The sequence below is a fragment of the Melospiza georgiana genome, chromosome 2 (assembly GCF_028018845.1).
Source record: "Melospiza georgiana isolate bMelGeo1 chromosome 2, bMelGeo1.pri, whole genome shotgun sequence".
NCBI lineage: Eukaryota > Metazoa > Chordata > Aves > Passeriformes > Passerellidae > Melospiza > Melospiza georgiana.
In genome coordinates this window covers 20,899,268-20,915,684 of record NC_080431.1, presented here as the reverse complement: position 1 = coordinate 20,915,684, position 16,417 = coordinate 20,899,268, and the positions used below count along the sequence as shown (strand labels likewise).

General features: G+C 37.4%; 1 long non-coding RNA gene across 1 annotated transcript; it reads left to right on the top strand.

Moving 5' to 3' along the window:
• The first annotated feature begins 632 nt into the window (after positions 1–632).
• LOC131097091 (uncharacterized) lies at positions 633–14,151 on the top strand. Its single transcript, XR_009116027.1, has 3 exons — positions 633–716; positions 12,038–12,107; positions 14,007–14,151. It is a non-coding gene; the product is annotated as an uncharacterized LOC131097091 (long non-coding RNA).
• The last annotated feature ends 2,266 nt before the right edge of the window (positions 14,152–16,417 follow it).

The window sequence follows — 16,417 nt, the reverse complement described above, 5'->3', positions numbered from 1 at the left end:
CAGGGTTTTTTCCTGGGTTCAGTCTGATTTCATGTTTGTAAGGCGTGCTAGACAGTGACTTTCAATGTTTTCTCAGGCTGTAATATTATTTCAAAATGATCATTTTTCATATGGTATGATTTTCCTAATTCAGTTCCTCTGTGAAGCATGCTCCAAACAATGATATCAGATAGGACAAAACCAGGTAACATTGTGAAGCTTATTTGAATAAAAGTATAATAAAACCAATGTAAATCTATTCACTAGATACATTTACATTTTTTTGTTGCAAGAGACAAAAATTTAGTCTTTAATGACAGCATTTAGGAGAGGGATGTTTCAAAAACTAAAGAGTGCTTGCATTTGACAGAAACCTGTCCTTATGTGTGTCACATTTTCTATCCAGAAATTCAATTATTTTATTCCAATTATTGTGTTCCATCACTGAGAAGTTAAAATCCTCATAAGAAACTATCCAGAAGACCACTCCCAGGGCAAGAAATCTTGACAATAATATTCTGTCTTGTTTTTGGAGTGGGGTGCATTTGTTTGTTTTTGTTATTTTAGATTTGATATGTTTGGTTTTCTTTTTCCTATTGTATGACAGGACCATAATTAGAAAAATACTTTCATCTTTCATTTTTCAGGATCCATTTATGACTTTGTGTGGTTCATGAAATGTGAGGTAATCTTGAGATGATTTACATGGAACATTAAAGGAGACTGATTTTGAGGAGGTAAGTACTCATAAATTGGTATATTTTAAGAGGCACAGTCATGTATGTATCATGTGCAATGTTATCATATAAAAGTAATATTAAGTACTACAATCATGAAGAGATACTGATCCTTTTCCTTCCTTAAAGTCAAACAGAAGTTTCACTTACCTTCACCTAGAGTTACTTATAATATCCTCCAAGATTATTAAGAAACTCCTAATCTTAACTGCACTTAATTCCTAATCCCTCTTTGATCTCATGACAACAGCAGTAGGCTGGTGAGTTGAGTCTGGGGCAAGAGCTGCCCTGTGATCTGACCTGAGGACAACTATGTACTGGGTTTTCCCCTGAAAGGTAGTGCAATATCTGAATTTATTTGCTGCTCTTCACACTCACTTCCTATCACAGTTTGTGGGGACAGGCAGAAAATATCTACCCTTGCAAACAGAAGATCTTCACTGAGAAATCTTTGCCCATTCAGACGCAGAGCACTTCTTTGGCTTTAAGATGCTACTGAGTGGGAGGGCGAGGTGCCATGACATGTGAACAGACTATTTCCTGGAGTTCATTAAACCATAAGTCCAGGAACTTGTTCCTTAGGGAAATAAACTCAGTGCCCTTGAAGGAACACTGAGAGTCAGGGCAGGAGAAACTTCTACTGAAAAAACATATGTTTTCAGCCTGCCCTTCTCAGCATTTTGTTAGATGGTCTAGAAGGCTGCTGTTGGGTAACTGAAGGGCTCTTATACATAGGCCAAACTAAAACAGTGAGCTTTACCAGTGGCATGAGCTCAGTCTCATGTCCAGAAAGTTCTTTTTCAGCAGCAGTGGGGCTGCTCTTGACCTTCAGAGCAAGACCTAGCTCAAGAAAAAGACAAGAATACTTGTAAATAATCTCTATCGTTTTGCCAGCTGCTTTCAGTACTTAATCTGTCTCTTAAAACTGAAAAATTACAATTGCACCTGATGTTCTATCCTTTTAGGTCAGCTCTCAGTCAGGATGTCAATGTGCCTTTCTTGGCTGAGATTGGCTTCAGTGTTCATTTCTTCACTGCAAAAGCTTATTTCATTTAAACTGCTATGAAGTGTCCATTCCTGCATGACTCCCATTCAAAGCAGTGTGAAGTCTGCAGATGAATTAATGGCAGTGTAGATTTCTGGTTCTAGCAGATTAGAAACCAATAATTGCTAAAAATAAGGGCTTCTACTCAGTTCTTCCTGAAATTATAAAGGGGAACTTTATGGGTGGAACTGTGTGCAAGTATGTGTGTACTTTTAAGGGAGTGACTGCTGCGAAAGCCATCCAACTGCACAGCATTGCTACCTACCTACACACTACTTTTCATCCACCACATTTCCTACACTGCAAATGTTATAAATGGAATATAGATGAAGACAATGTTGTAGCCAAGATTCTGAAATGTCTAGTACTAACAGAACTTGTAAGGACATTTCCCCCTCCTACATTATGGTCACATACACAGTGTTGGTAAATAATTGCTTCTACAACTCTTTGCTGAAATTCAGTTTTTTGCTAATTAAAATCCTCCTTGCCTTCTTACTTAAAGTATGATGTGAGGCTATACAGATATCATTGGTTTAAGACATGAAATGAAATCCTCTCCTGGCAAGCTGACAATGTGGAAGATGGTCACTGCTCATTAGGAAAGTCTTCTCAATCCCATGTCTCCCTAACAGAACTTTTCCCAGGACTAAGGTTATAGAAAGAGATAGGCTTCAAGTTCTACCTTCTTCCAACATGATGCTTATTAGTTCTGCTTCCTGACTTCTGCTAAAGGAGGCACTTTAAATAATCTGTTAAACACAAAACAAGCAGTCAGGGTTCTCTGCCCTGGCCTACCTTCAGCTACCACAGGATTCATTGGTAAAGTCTGCACAAGGCCTGATTGCACACCTTGGGACCCACAGGTGGTTCAGACCTATCCAAAGCATGAGATTTTTTGTTCCAGGCTGTGTTTGATCAAACCTAACACATCTTCACGTTTGTTTCAGAGACAGTGAATGAAAATCATCAACTGGACACAAAGTCATGCTTTCCCTAGCATACCGTCTACAGACTGGAGTGAAAAAAAAGGAGGAATTAAGCCAATATGCAATAGAAACTGGGGAATTACTGAGGTTGGCTGGGAAGGATGGGGAAAATAGAATTTCCACTTTTCTTCCTGCTTTGTACTGAAGATGATCCCAATCTTCAGAAAAATCAGTTCAGAAGTTTAAAAAAAAGAGAGAGAAAAATGTTCCGTGTTGGTTTTAATGCTCTTTTTCTTTACTCTTTTAATTTTTAAACTCTCCTCCACAATCTACAGAGGTATGTTAAGCTCTCTGAAATAATTCAGATGGAGATAGCTATCTCTAAGTCCCACAATATGTGAAGCCTCTGAGGAGCCTTACTTAAAGTGCTTGCAGAAGAAAGGTTTATTTTTACTATGACTACGTGTTTTTTTATTATCACCTTTTTACTTAGATGGCATTGATTGAACAGGATGGATTCTTTGCTAAGAACCCATAGTATCTTTATCCTTTAAAGTTTGTACATGTTTAATTATACAGATGCATTAATCCAATCAGATATTTACCATTTCTTTTTAAGACAACTTACATGCATTTTCTGCTTAAAATATTTGAAGCCGGTTATAGGCCATTATTTTTTTTCATTTAACCTTCTGATCAGTCCTTGTGTATATCAGTAGAGGGCTTTCTTGTAAAGCCTATTTGAACTTACTTTTCATTCATTATATACATTATTCAAGTAATGTAAAAGACCACCTGAACAGAACTAGCTTCCTTAAGATGGAAGTGATGAAATGCAGATGCTTACAGTGTGTTCTATGTAAAAAATGAGAGCAGACAATAGGCCTGGATATTATGCAAAGAACACCGCACCACATTTTTAAAACTCATATCAGAACCTTACCTCTAAAACATATGCAAGCTCAAGCAAAGAAGGTCTGTGACATTCCTACAGATTTTATTGTACTTTAGATTCATTTCTGGAAGAAATCATGTCATCTCTCTGCTGGTGATGCAATCTTCCTTCCTTTGAGATCAATGTAAACGCTCCCATTGACATCAACATAAATGCTCCTATTGACTTTGCTAAGAGCAGCATCTGACTTGCTGTTCCTTTCTCATTGCAGATAGGAGTGTTACAGGGGGATGTTCATGCAGTGACACAGAGCTACTTGCTGATGCATAAGAGGGATCAACTTAGCTCAGTATTTTTTGGACACATTCAAGAGTTTTTCAAGTCTCTTTCTATAGATAGGCAAACTTCAATGTATAACAGACAGTTTACCAGATTACTGTGGGAAAATAATTTATTTAGAAAAGAGTGACTTCAAGGACAGACTTTCTCATAGAGACTGCATTTTCACAAACTGTTCTTTCTCAGGACTTGCTCATTGCTATTTTCTACTTCAACATGCCAGTATGTTTCTTCACCTCAGGACCTGATCCAATAACCATAGAAGCCCTTACATTAGGCTCCATATGTCTTGTTTTAGGTGATAAAGAGCCAATTGTCCATGTGGACGTGAACCCTGTGAACTTTTTCATGTGATCATTTAAATCATGTGTGGATTAAGGTTGGAGTGCAGCAAGTTTCCACACGGGTTTTCTGAGAGTAGGAGCACTGTGATAGAAAAGAGACATACCCTGGTCATTGTTCATGGCAGCAATTTATAAATGTGACACGAGGACCAGGGCCAAAACTAAGAACACATTGCATGATGTTGCTATGCTTGCCTTGGAGACAATGGTGATCACACCAAGGATTCAGTATTCCCTTCAAGAGGGGCTTAATCTCATGAAAGATCAGACACAGGTTTTAGTGGTACTCTCTTAAAAGCATTTTTCCCTCATCAACTTGTCTTTTACTCCATTTGGCATATATAGCTTTTATCACCCACGTTTTAAAACTAATTAGTATCATTATTTTTAACTGGGACTTCAATTTACTGTACATAGTTCCATATGTCAAAATAGTTTTGTCACTGCATGAATATCAGCAGATACCAGGCAGGACAGCTCCGGAAGAGCGTTCTCTAGTCATCTGCTTTCAGAAAGCTGGGATAAAAGTGTTTAATTTAGTTGGATAAGACCTACAAAAACCTGCTGTTTGTCTCCATAAAATGTGGGGTTTTTTGCAAACTATGTTTGCTGCTATGGCTGGCAATCACTGAAAAGTCATCTGCATTTTGACTACTTTAACCCTAGTAGAGGAAATTAGAGAGATTAGGATGGCAAAAATACTATGGAGTACTTATACTATTTTCCCAACCAGGCTTTTAATGTTGAAGTTTGGACAGAGTATGACATTTTGGTGGCTTATTTCTGTTTAGCATTAGTTTTCAATTCAAATTTTTTGCCTTAAAAATATTAAGATATTCATTATTAACCTAAGTCTGTGGAAGTGTGGATGCCTCTGAAAATCAGAAAAGCTGAAAAAAGGTTACAAAGGAAGTAGAGGACCTCTTGATATTTATTTCAAGCATTGAATATAACCAGAAAATCTGGATTAGCTCAATTCCTCATACTCCTTTTCTTAGATATACTTGATTTTAAAAGGTAGACTACAAGCAACATCTTGCTTTGACCCCAGATGGCCTTCTTGCACCCTTGTAAGACAACCAAGATCATGTCTGCTGTTATTTGAAATTCAGAAACTTGCAATTTTGGCAGATTTGTTTGATTCTCTTTCTCCTTAAAGCCTGCAAGAATCCCTTGCCCTGGCTCTGTGGGACACAGGACCTTTCTTACTCCAGGCACTGAATGGAGACCCAGAAGGGCTCCTGCAGCTTTCCTGGTCTGTTGTAGTATGGATTAGTGTACCTGGTGATCCCAACCAGTGTTGGGGTTTGAGCCAACAAAAAATGGGCTTCAGTCAAATTTAAAATCTCTACAATTGAAATACTACCCCAAGCTTTCTGAGGGGCTGGCCTGAAGCTGTCACAGGAAGCTTAGGCTGGGTATTAGAAAAAGGTTCCTCATCTAGAGGGTGGCTGGACACAGGAACAGGCTCCCCAGGGAAGTGGTCACAACACCAAGCCTGGCAGAGCTGAAGAAGCCTTTGGACAATGCTCTCAGGCACATGGTGTGACTCTTGGGTGTGGTCCTGTGAGGGCCCCTTGCAACTCAGCTTATTCTGTGTGACAGGGATAGTCACTTTTAAAACATTATTCTTTTGACCAGTTTAAGTTATCAAAAATGGGCTGCGATAGCTGTTTCAAGCCTCTACATTCTTACTGAATTTTGTCAGCAGAAGGGGCATCTGTAAAAAATGGGCAGCCCTTGCTAGCTTTAATGCACTTTTTCCACACAGTCAGAAGTGGTCTGGGAATCACACCAGTTGCTTGCTGGTAACCCACCAGTTACCAGTTTGAGCTGTGGGGCAAGTAGGGCTATATGGTGGAAAGCCCTGTAGGTGAGTGAACTCTTCTTTAAATTATCAGACACTATACTTCAGCAAGTAGAAAAACAGAATATTCAAAATGATAATAGACAACTTCAAAAAGCAGTCGTCTAGTGGATAGAAAAGCAGGAAAGTGGTTTTATGCTAAGTTTGGGATGTGTGCAGAGAAGCCGCTGGACTGAGACCAAACCACAGGTGTGGAGGGACAGTGCAGCACTTCAGGATCTGCTACTGTAGCCAGAAAAAAACTGAAAAATAAAATGTTTAGCAATAGAGAAATGTTATATTCCTGGGGGTAGAAATAGTAGAAGGAAAATACGACAAATACTGTTGAACCAATCTTTTTTTGGTGAAGACAGCAGTTGCCACACACACGTACTGCATGCATTTGGCAACAGATAAGCCAGATTCATCTAGCAGCTGCCAAATATCACTCTAACTGGAGCTACAAAAAGTACTGAGAGATTAGCTTCAGGCATTGCTGCACATGTGAGGTAAGTTGTGTATGAAAACCCAGAGGGGCAATTATTTACCTTTCTTTCACAGCACTTTCCCCTTTTTCAGACTTGCATTACTTTGTTTTCAACTGAAGGAAGAAAGGAAGCACCTTCCATGAGGCATGCTTTTTGCTCTGTATGCTGTCACAGTCCCATGTGTGAAGACATATTATCTATCTAGTAGTCCCAACTGTAACACCTGCTGCCACCCAGACAGTATCAAGGGGACTAACAGCATTAAATTGCTCTCTCTTAATTTCTGCAGTTGTGAGGTATATTCATATGTCTAATTATTGACCTATAAGCACAAAGCATTCCTCTGCAGAAGGATACTTTTTCCATGAAAATATCAAGAATTTAGCTATTCTGACTCTAAGAGTGTGTAGCATTAAGGCTAGACATGAGACCATGACAACAAATCTTCCTTTGTCTCCTGTAAATATGTTTTTTACTATAAAGACACAATTTGGTATCAGGGTATCAGTGCTCATTGTGTGAGTTCTTCTTTTTTTTCCATTTCCCAATTTTAAAATGCATAATAAGGTGGGCCAAAGAAGAGAGGACTGATATAACAGGTAGATATATCACAGGTGGAACAGCATAACTGCAGGGAAACTCAGAAATGCCAAGGCAAAAGCAGTAGGATGCATCAAATTAAATAACCTCAGCTGATATCCCATAAGTGGCAGAGGTAGCTGCTTCTGCTAACACTGAATTTAACAATAGCATCCCTACCAAAGTAAGGAGTGGAAAAGCATGGCTGCAAATCATCTTCAGGAGTTTATCATTTTGGGACTGAGAACTATCACAGTGCTGAGCTGAAAGAGCTCTGAGCCACTATAACACCAGGAGTCCAGACAGACAGGCTTACACCCTATCTGTCAGTGCTCAGTGCTGTACATGTACAAACATATGTGGTCATTCCAGAATCACTTGGAGTGGTTCAGTCTCCAAGTGAAATATCCAGGTGTCGAATAAAGACTGTCAAATCATAGGCACACAAGTGGGATCTCAGCCAGGTGGAGACCCCTGTAACCAAGTCATAAGGCTGCTGAAAGAGTCTGTGAAGTCAATAACAAGGGTAAATTAGCAGTCTCAGATCCTATTCTAGTTAAAAGCAGCCAGTTCTAGCCTGATTAGATATGCAATGTCACAACAGCCAGTGTGATGACACAGAATGCAAATCAGGGTAAAAAAATGTGTAAAAGTCCAATCCTTATTTCAGTTTTCTGATTCTTATATGCTGCTTATTGTAGCACTTAGCATGTAAAAACCTCATCATTTTTGTATCCTTATTTTTTTAATAGCATATACAATAACGATGACATTGCTAGCAATAATATTTATTATATTTCAGATCATGGGAGTCTTATTTGGCTATTGTCAGCATTATATCCAAGAAATTCAAACCTCCTGATTGCCTTGGGGACATTTTTTACCTTCATCCTTACAACTGAGTGGTGCATTTTTACAGCGCTTGAGAAATCTCAGGCTTTTTAAGTGGAGTTTTCTCTCTGCTTTGCATTTTATTTTTTCTGTCTCTTCTTTTGAATATGGTAATGGTCAGATAGAGGATAATTGAAGATTTGGCTAGAACATGATGTTGCTCAGAAAAAGATCATTAATGGGGCATGCTGGACAAGTTACAGACAACTAAGCAAAGTTTTTCACATAAGATCATGCATCAACATGCAGAGTTTATTAATGAAATATTGAAATTCATTTTAATTTTGTTTAACTTCTCTTAGTGTCACCCCAGATGAGATCCATGTGATCAACACATCCTCCTTTCTTCCACTCTCCTTATTCATTGTCATGAAAATTGCAATACCATTTTCTCATTCTTACTGGATTAGAGGGAAAGCAGCTTGATTCAGATTTGTGTGGGTGAAGGGAAAAACAAGACAGAGATGTGTTTTGCACAGGGCCATGACTTCTCAGGTAGATCTGCAGTTTCTAATAGCTTTTGTCACCAGGATATGAAACCTGAAGTTTTGATGTGGCTTCTGTAAAGATTCTGAGTATTCCACTTCATATTTTCTCCTTCTCCCCCACAGTTTCACAGTTTCAGAGTGATAAGAACATCATAACCATGTAGGTGATCCTATAGGTAGAGGCACAGAGATTTCATATCACATTGAGAGGTTTAAATATCAAGATGGAAGCCTTGAAGTGGATAAATGTGGCAATTTGCTTCGTTAAGCAGATATTCTGTCATGTTTTGCCTCATGTGGAGCTTTTTCAGGTCGTACAGCTTAATTTCTAGGTCTGAGTTGCAGTAATGCAGTCTGGAGGTCACTAATGCAGGGATAACTGTACGGTGTGATTACTGTGCCAATTGCCACATAGCTGTGACTCCAAGAGAAAGGACTGGCTATTTGGACACAGGGTAGCATCAAGGAATCAAAAGGGATCTGAGAGCTATAGGCTCTTTCCCCCCGATATTTGTGTACCAGCTGCAAAAATCGGTTGATTTAAAGACAAATAATTCTGTTAAACTTGTTTATTTACTATATTTATATGGAACACCTATACTTATTATGATAGAATATTAAAAAGTATTTGCCCTTTTTCTAATTTTGTTGTTTGTACATTTCTGAAATTTTGTCTGCAATTTATTTTACTTTTCTATTTTAGCAGGTATATGTTCTCATTTTTATTATGTATGCCTTACATGGAAACCCATTTGGGGATGAAAAAGTGATCTTTATTTGTTTTCCTCTTTGAAAATGTGATGCCTGAAACCACAAACTTTACTGAGAAGTTTAAATCAGTTATTAATATATTTTAAAGATCCTTATGCCATTACAATGATTGGATTGCATTTCAAAGTGAACAACATCCATTCTCAGATCATTTTCAAGAAGTTAAGCACGTTAAGTTTTGTAAAACCTGTTCTGGATATTTACAGTTGTAAGACACCAAATGACTGAAGGACACAATAATCTTTCATATGATCTAATATCCTATAGCTTTCTATTTCTGATGGGTGCAGAGAAGAGTGGAATTTATTAATTAATTGTCAGAAAGCAGTGAGGGTTAGTCTAACTTGTAGAGTCCCATTCAGTGCAGCTGGGAATCTTGATCAGGATGTTTTTACTCATTACTCTGGGCCTTCATCAGCTGATGAAACTAATTTTTTTTCATCAGCTGATTAAGATTCAAGATAATGATTTGAAACATGCCAGAAGTAATTCCCTCCAGGACTGGAGAGAGGATGTTAAGTTGCTTGCACGTGTATTTAGAAGAAACCACAAGAAGCATAGACTCCCCAGTTTCATTTTAACTGGGGAAAAAAGTGAGAGCTTAACACTCACCTAAGAAATAAAAAAACAGTCCCAAACTAGAGGACAGAGAAGACTATCATATTTCAAGCAGAGTAGGAGAGGAAACAAGACAGGTAAAGAAACAATAGTAAAATGCAGTCAAGGGAAGAATTATTGTATGTGGATCAACAAAGTCAGGGAAATATAAATTCCAAGTATTTTGGGCTTATTACTAAAGCAGCAAATACTCTTCAGAATGCTCTTGATCTTTTCTTTCCCTGCCTTGCAGTAAATGTATGTAACCTACAATCATAGAAGTTTTTTACAACAACTTTTTTTACTTCCTCTGAATGTTGCTAAGCATTGACTTTGACAGAGGATATCTTTCCATTCAGTTTGAAAACCTTTGCTGTCAGTATACACAAATTCCACTATATGTTTTCTTTTGGGAAACATTTGAAAGATTTACTTCCTATATTTTTTAACACACAATTTGAAAGGGGGGTTTTATTTGTTTGTTTTCTGACAGAGTTGTTTTTAAGCTGAACAGCAGGCGGGAATGGAGATAGGAAAGGACAAGCAGGACTTGTACTGGGGTTGTAGTCTGGCCAACAGTTCACTGCTCAGTTACAGTTAATGGGGTGAAAAGCTGTGATAAGGCATGTGATCAGAATAGTTAATGTACTGTTCCTTCAGATAGCTGAATTCAGGGCTTCCTAAATGTGGTTTATTATTACAGAAGTTGAAAAAGGAGTAGTCTCAGAATAGGAGCCAAGTTTTTTAACATATCCGCAGAAATGTCAGCATTATTTTAGCAAGTGATTCATAATATCTATAATACAAAATCTTGTATTTTGTATGTTGCATTTTATATAGTAACTGGCAAATTATAGTATAGCATAAACTGAAAGTTAACGATTTGTACTGCGTATTGTGGCTGTGATCCCAGTGTCTTTAAACCACAAGGACTGGAAGTATGTAGCAATTTTAAATGCAAGCCTCTGTTACAAGAAAAGAGGTTGAACTCTTACATGTATGATTCTCTGTTACCAGAAAAGAGGCTGAACTCTTACATGTATGATTCTGTTACCAGAAAAGAGGCTGAACTCTTACATGTATCACTTCTCCCTGCAGAATGCAGCTGATCTTCATGTTTCTAAAATAATCTTGCTGGAACACTTTTTTACAATTGCATGCAAGGTTTTGGAAAAAGGCAAAATGCTGCAGAGCTGAAAACTTTTATTTTTTTACTTGTCTCCCCATGGATATATCTTTCCTGTAACAATTTCTAAACTGTCAGCTTCTCCAGGCACTATCAGTAGGCATATTAGAAAGCAGGAACTACTACTATTGTGCAATTTACAATGTGCAATTGAAGCAGAGCAATTGTCATACAATCTATAAAGACTAATAAACATTTTCAAAGTGGGTCTTAATTGTTGCATGATTTACTACATGGAGAATACCTTCTCTTTTGTGTTTGGAAGTATTTTGCTGCAGGAGAAACCTTTTTAGCCAGGATTTTATAGGCCAGTCTTGCTTTGGTAGCATGCATTTACTAGCTGTATAATTGGTGGCACAGTTCTTCTATCATAAACATTGTTATCAGTTAATTAAACTTGAAATGGAGCTTTGTTCCACAACATGTTTTGTCAGATTGTTTTCCTTATTTATTTATCATCATAAAATTTTATTTTATGACTGGCAGCTTCTCAGCCCTCCAATAATATAAATCAAAACAAGATTTTAGTCTTCATGCAATTTCCTTTCGGTCTCAAAATATGAAACCAGATGTTTTGGGCATGCTAAAGATGCTTTTCATCTTTTTTTAGATTCTTTCAATGCAGTCAAAGTAAATGCATTTTTAAAACCAACTTATGAAAGTTAAATTTCCTTTGTTCGCCTGGGTGTAGTCTGGTTTGCATTGATGCAGCAGCAATGAGAGACCTTCCAGATAACACACAGAAAGCCATTGAAGAATTACACATATGTGTCTCAAACCTCAGACAGTGCAGGAACTGTATTAATAGCAGATCAGTAGATTTATATTATAGTTTAAAACATTATGAACTAATTTTATTTTTCCTTTCTTTCCTTTTCTTTTTTTCTTTTTTTCTTTTTTTTTTTTTCTTTTTTATTTTTAAGGGCTTAGGAAACTTTTAAAGGAAGGTTGGACTACAGGACATCTCTATGTGCATCCTGAAGTCTGTATACAGTAAGTGCTAACCTACAGTATTTGTTCACATATCTAGCAGCTTTATTTCTAAGTTGAAACAGATTTTTTCATGATGCCCTAACGAATTGTCATCAGTATTTCCTTTAAGCAGTGAATCCTTTTTCAGTAGACATTAGATCTGGGCCTAAGGCTATTACTAAAGGACCTAAACATTCCCAGGTGGGCTCCTCTTCAATAATAACAGAAGCCTTGAAGGGATTTACTGATACTGAAAAGAATAAGAAGTAATAAACAGGAACTGGAGCAAAGTGGGACAGTTGTTATGAACATTTGCATGCCAGTCGTCAGAACTCTCCATCCTATTAGAATAATTCTGGCTTCTTACGCCTGAAAGCAAACAGAAAGGCTTTGGCAGGCTTGTGCACAGTGGTGCGTCCTGGGGTGGTTTGGGGCTTTTTCTCTGCCTTACAAAACAGAAGGTCTTCTCTGAATCAGCCTGCACCTCTCAAATCAGTGCAAGAAGGGAGCAGACATTTCCCATTAACTCTGCTCTGGTCTCAGACATTAGGCTAATCATAAGTTTTACAGGTGACACCTATTCTCGACCCCACAAAATTGGAAGTGAAACTGGCTGCTGCACAAATTACAGAAGAGATGCACATTTGCACATTTGCTTTCTTGTGCCATTTGTTAATTCTCTGAGCCTGGTTTATTCAGAAAAAATAAGTTGAGCAGTAGATATGTAACTGCAAAAGAGTAGGAATATGGAGTCTGAAAATTGAAATTAAGATGAATGTTATCACTCCAGCTGATCACTTTATTTACTTGTTCAGATCTTCTGTTTTCATTTTTGGTGGATTTTAATTCATTTTGCTTACTTTTTGAAATCAAATGTGTACCTCAAAAAGATGTATGAAATTTACTGCAAATTAAATTTGGGCAGAAATTTGCCACAAAAATTAGGTGCTTTTACTGTAGTGGAAGAGTATCTGACTCCTTACTTCAGTCTTATTCCTATCTGTACTTTTGAATGGTAAAAGTCAAGAGTAAAAGAGAATGAGTTTCCAAACAAGACCCAACCAGAGGAGACAAAAACGATACGCAAGTATTGGGGGTGGAGAAAATTTGGTCAGGAGGGAGACTGTCTGGAAGAAATATTTTTCTTTGAGTTGGAAGAAATGGGAGGGGGGAATGGAAGGAACAGATAATAATCATATTTTTAAGTGTTCTGTTCTTCAAGATAGGAGATAAAAGGTCTCAGTGAGTAAATCAAAAGTGCACAAATGTAACTTGTTGGTAGTGACTTAATTAACAGGAATAAAATAAAGTGGAAGAGAAGGTAAATGTGGATGGACAGGTAGTTTTCTAAGAGCTTTGATTATCAGTGCCTTTATATAAAGAAGGACACGCAAATGAAACTCTGCTTAGTGACTCTCACTTCTTTTGTGCAAAGCTATACTACCATCATCTTCTCCCCACTAAGAATCCACTGAGTTTTTATTTATATAGGGAAGTGCTTGTGAGGAAGAAAATGGTAAGAGGCATAACTGGGAAGAGTTTAAGTAAAACATCTTAATGAATGCAAGCTTGGATGATTTCATAACAAGAATACTGTACAGGCAGTAGGTACTTACTGGCTTCTGGCATTTATTTTGAAGGAATGTGTCCATAGAAACGACTGGAAATAATAAAAACACTTCATTACCGTGGTCTGTATGAAGCTTCTGCTATTTAAGCATGAACTCCAGGACAGGACCAGTCCATCTACCTTTAGAACAGCTAGAAATACTTCCTTATTTACTTTGTTGTTTCCCTTAATAAAATAACTGCCTTAGGTATCATGATATTGTAAATGATGAGTATGCAGCTTCATTGGCCATTAAACTTCAAATCTTTTATCCATCTTTCCTCATTCCATTTCTTTGTCATCCCATACAGGTTCCACTATTGCAAAGAAGCTACAAACATGCAGACAAATTGCAGATATGAGAAATTCCTCTTTACCACGTTAATATGGAAGGATATTTATATATATATTGGATAACTTCTATGTGCTCTACTTATAACCTTTTTTAAAACTATGAAACAAGAAGCAAAAAATGTTGCTTTCATCTTTTTGCATGCATCTTTCATCAATGTTGCAAGCGTGAGTTTTCTTGCAACTTTTTGTATACATCACCAAGCTGTAAGGCTTTCCTTGTAGGAGTGATTACCTCCTGATTCATTTGCAAGGTGGTTTCTACCAGCCTTTATCCTGTCCCCCAAATTCACTGCAACACCCCATGCAACACTGCTTTATTTAGGCCAGTAAATGGCACCATATTCTGACCCTGTGTTGTGGTATACAGACTAATCCAGGGCAACTTTGTTGTTGGTGACTGGTGTAAAGACATAGGGAAGATGTGTATGGGTTAGAGCCGCTGAATGCCTGCAAAACCTCAGAAAGTGTATACTTAGTTTATGAAATGTTCCAATAAAGACTTGCTGAATACACAGTGCTGAGATTTGACATTAACCACCTTCATTTATCATAATAAACACACAAATTTTCCACTTGAAGTATCAAATCTTATTTTTTAATAAGAAACAACTATGTTTATCACAGCTTTCTGAATTCACTGCTCAGATATCAGACTAGATTCATAATGTTTTGATATTGTCCAGAAGATGTATGTTTTCTTTCTGTAGTCTGTTTCTTTACCACTTTGCAAGAGTCAAATAAGCCTTAACAAATACCTCCTGTCATGTGGTGGTAGGTCAGATACCTGTGTTATATAAATCTTTGTGCTGAGAGTTTATGACATTTTAAACTTAGAGCTTCATTCAACTTGATGGCTTTGGCAGCAGCCAATTATAACATTAAACAGTTCACAGAACTTAACCTAAGACCTAAAATTATATAATTTTTGTAATGACTGATTTGCACCTCTCCCAGTTCATTTCAAGCAATTCAGTTCAAAAGTCTTACCCTCCCTTTTAATTTGAAACTCCAATGTCTGTCTTTATTTTTCTACTGTATCTGCTTATTAAAGATTACCAATTAAAAAACATAACCATGGGACTTGCAGGAGCTATACAATTGGCCATGTGCATGCTAGTGGAACAAAAAGAATGGAAAATTGTTATTGTTGCTCAAGAGGCCAAAGAATGAAAAGCATTTTTGACTGTATTATATTATTTAAAACTATGGTAAGAGAGTTATTGCAATTGTGCACTCTCAGCATGATAACAGTGAAATTTCAGAAGATAAAAGATGGAGTTTGATGCTATGTACAGCTCCATAGTGAAACCCTGAACACTAGATGTTGCCTAGGTTTATCCTCAAGGTAAAATATCCTTATTTTTCTGTCTTTCTGGAGACTCAGTGTCTCTACAAGGCTGTGATAAGCAAGAAGTCAAGATAAACAAAGCAAAGATTTGTAAGTCATTCAGAGTTGACCATGCCCTGAAGTGCCCCTGACAAAAGTAAATGGGAGAGGAAGTTCTGGGTGGGAACGTAAATAAAAGAAACACATTTTCTAAAACCACAGAAACCCTAAAACAGAAAAGAAAGGATTTTTTTTACAATTTTAAGGTAAAACAGGTTGGAAAGGCCAAGCCACAAAGGAAATGGGGACAGGACAAGACATACAGTTGCTTGAAGTTTGGAGCAGCAGCAAAAGATGAAGAGAGAAAAAAATATACACTACAAATTAGAAAATGAAGCTGCCAGAAAAGTCTTCTGTGTACCGCTATAGGTGTACCTAACCCTCTCTTCGGAAACTTAATTTCACCTCTCCCTTTCTAAACAGTCATCAGATTCTGCCAAAACAGACAGAGCTAATTCCAGTAACCAGATTTTAAAACCAGTTTTATCCTAAACAGTTTATATGGCGATATATAGCTTTGCTATAAAATAACTTGCATGGAAAAGAAGATAGAGCTTGTTAGCAGGATAGGAGTTGTAATGTTTTGCATTGGAGGCATCAGCCTGATAGCACTTGTTTGTCAAATACGCTTCAATAGGATTTGAAACCTAGTTTGAACACCTGCAGCACACAGTTTGACAGTTCTTGGTTAAAGTACATTGCATCTTGTTTAAAATAATGCAGTGTCTCAAGTACCTGGGAGTCATACTGAGGAGAAAGAAACCCCCCTTGTTAAATATTTACCACTTGAGTCCTGAATATCTGCAATTAGCTAAGAATGGTGATGTCAGTGGACACTTCCCAAGGTTAGCTGCCTCAGTATTTGTACAGATCTAATCTGAAGTCTTTTCTTGAGAAGAGGAACACATCCAAACTCAACAAATTGTCATTGACAAATGACCATAGCAGCCTAAGGATAAAAGAAGGGCAAGTATTCAATAA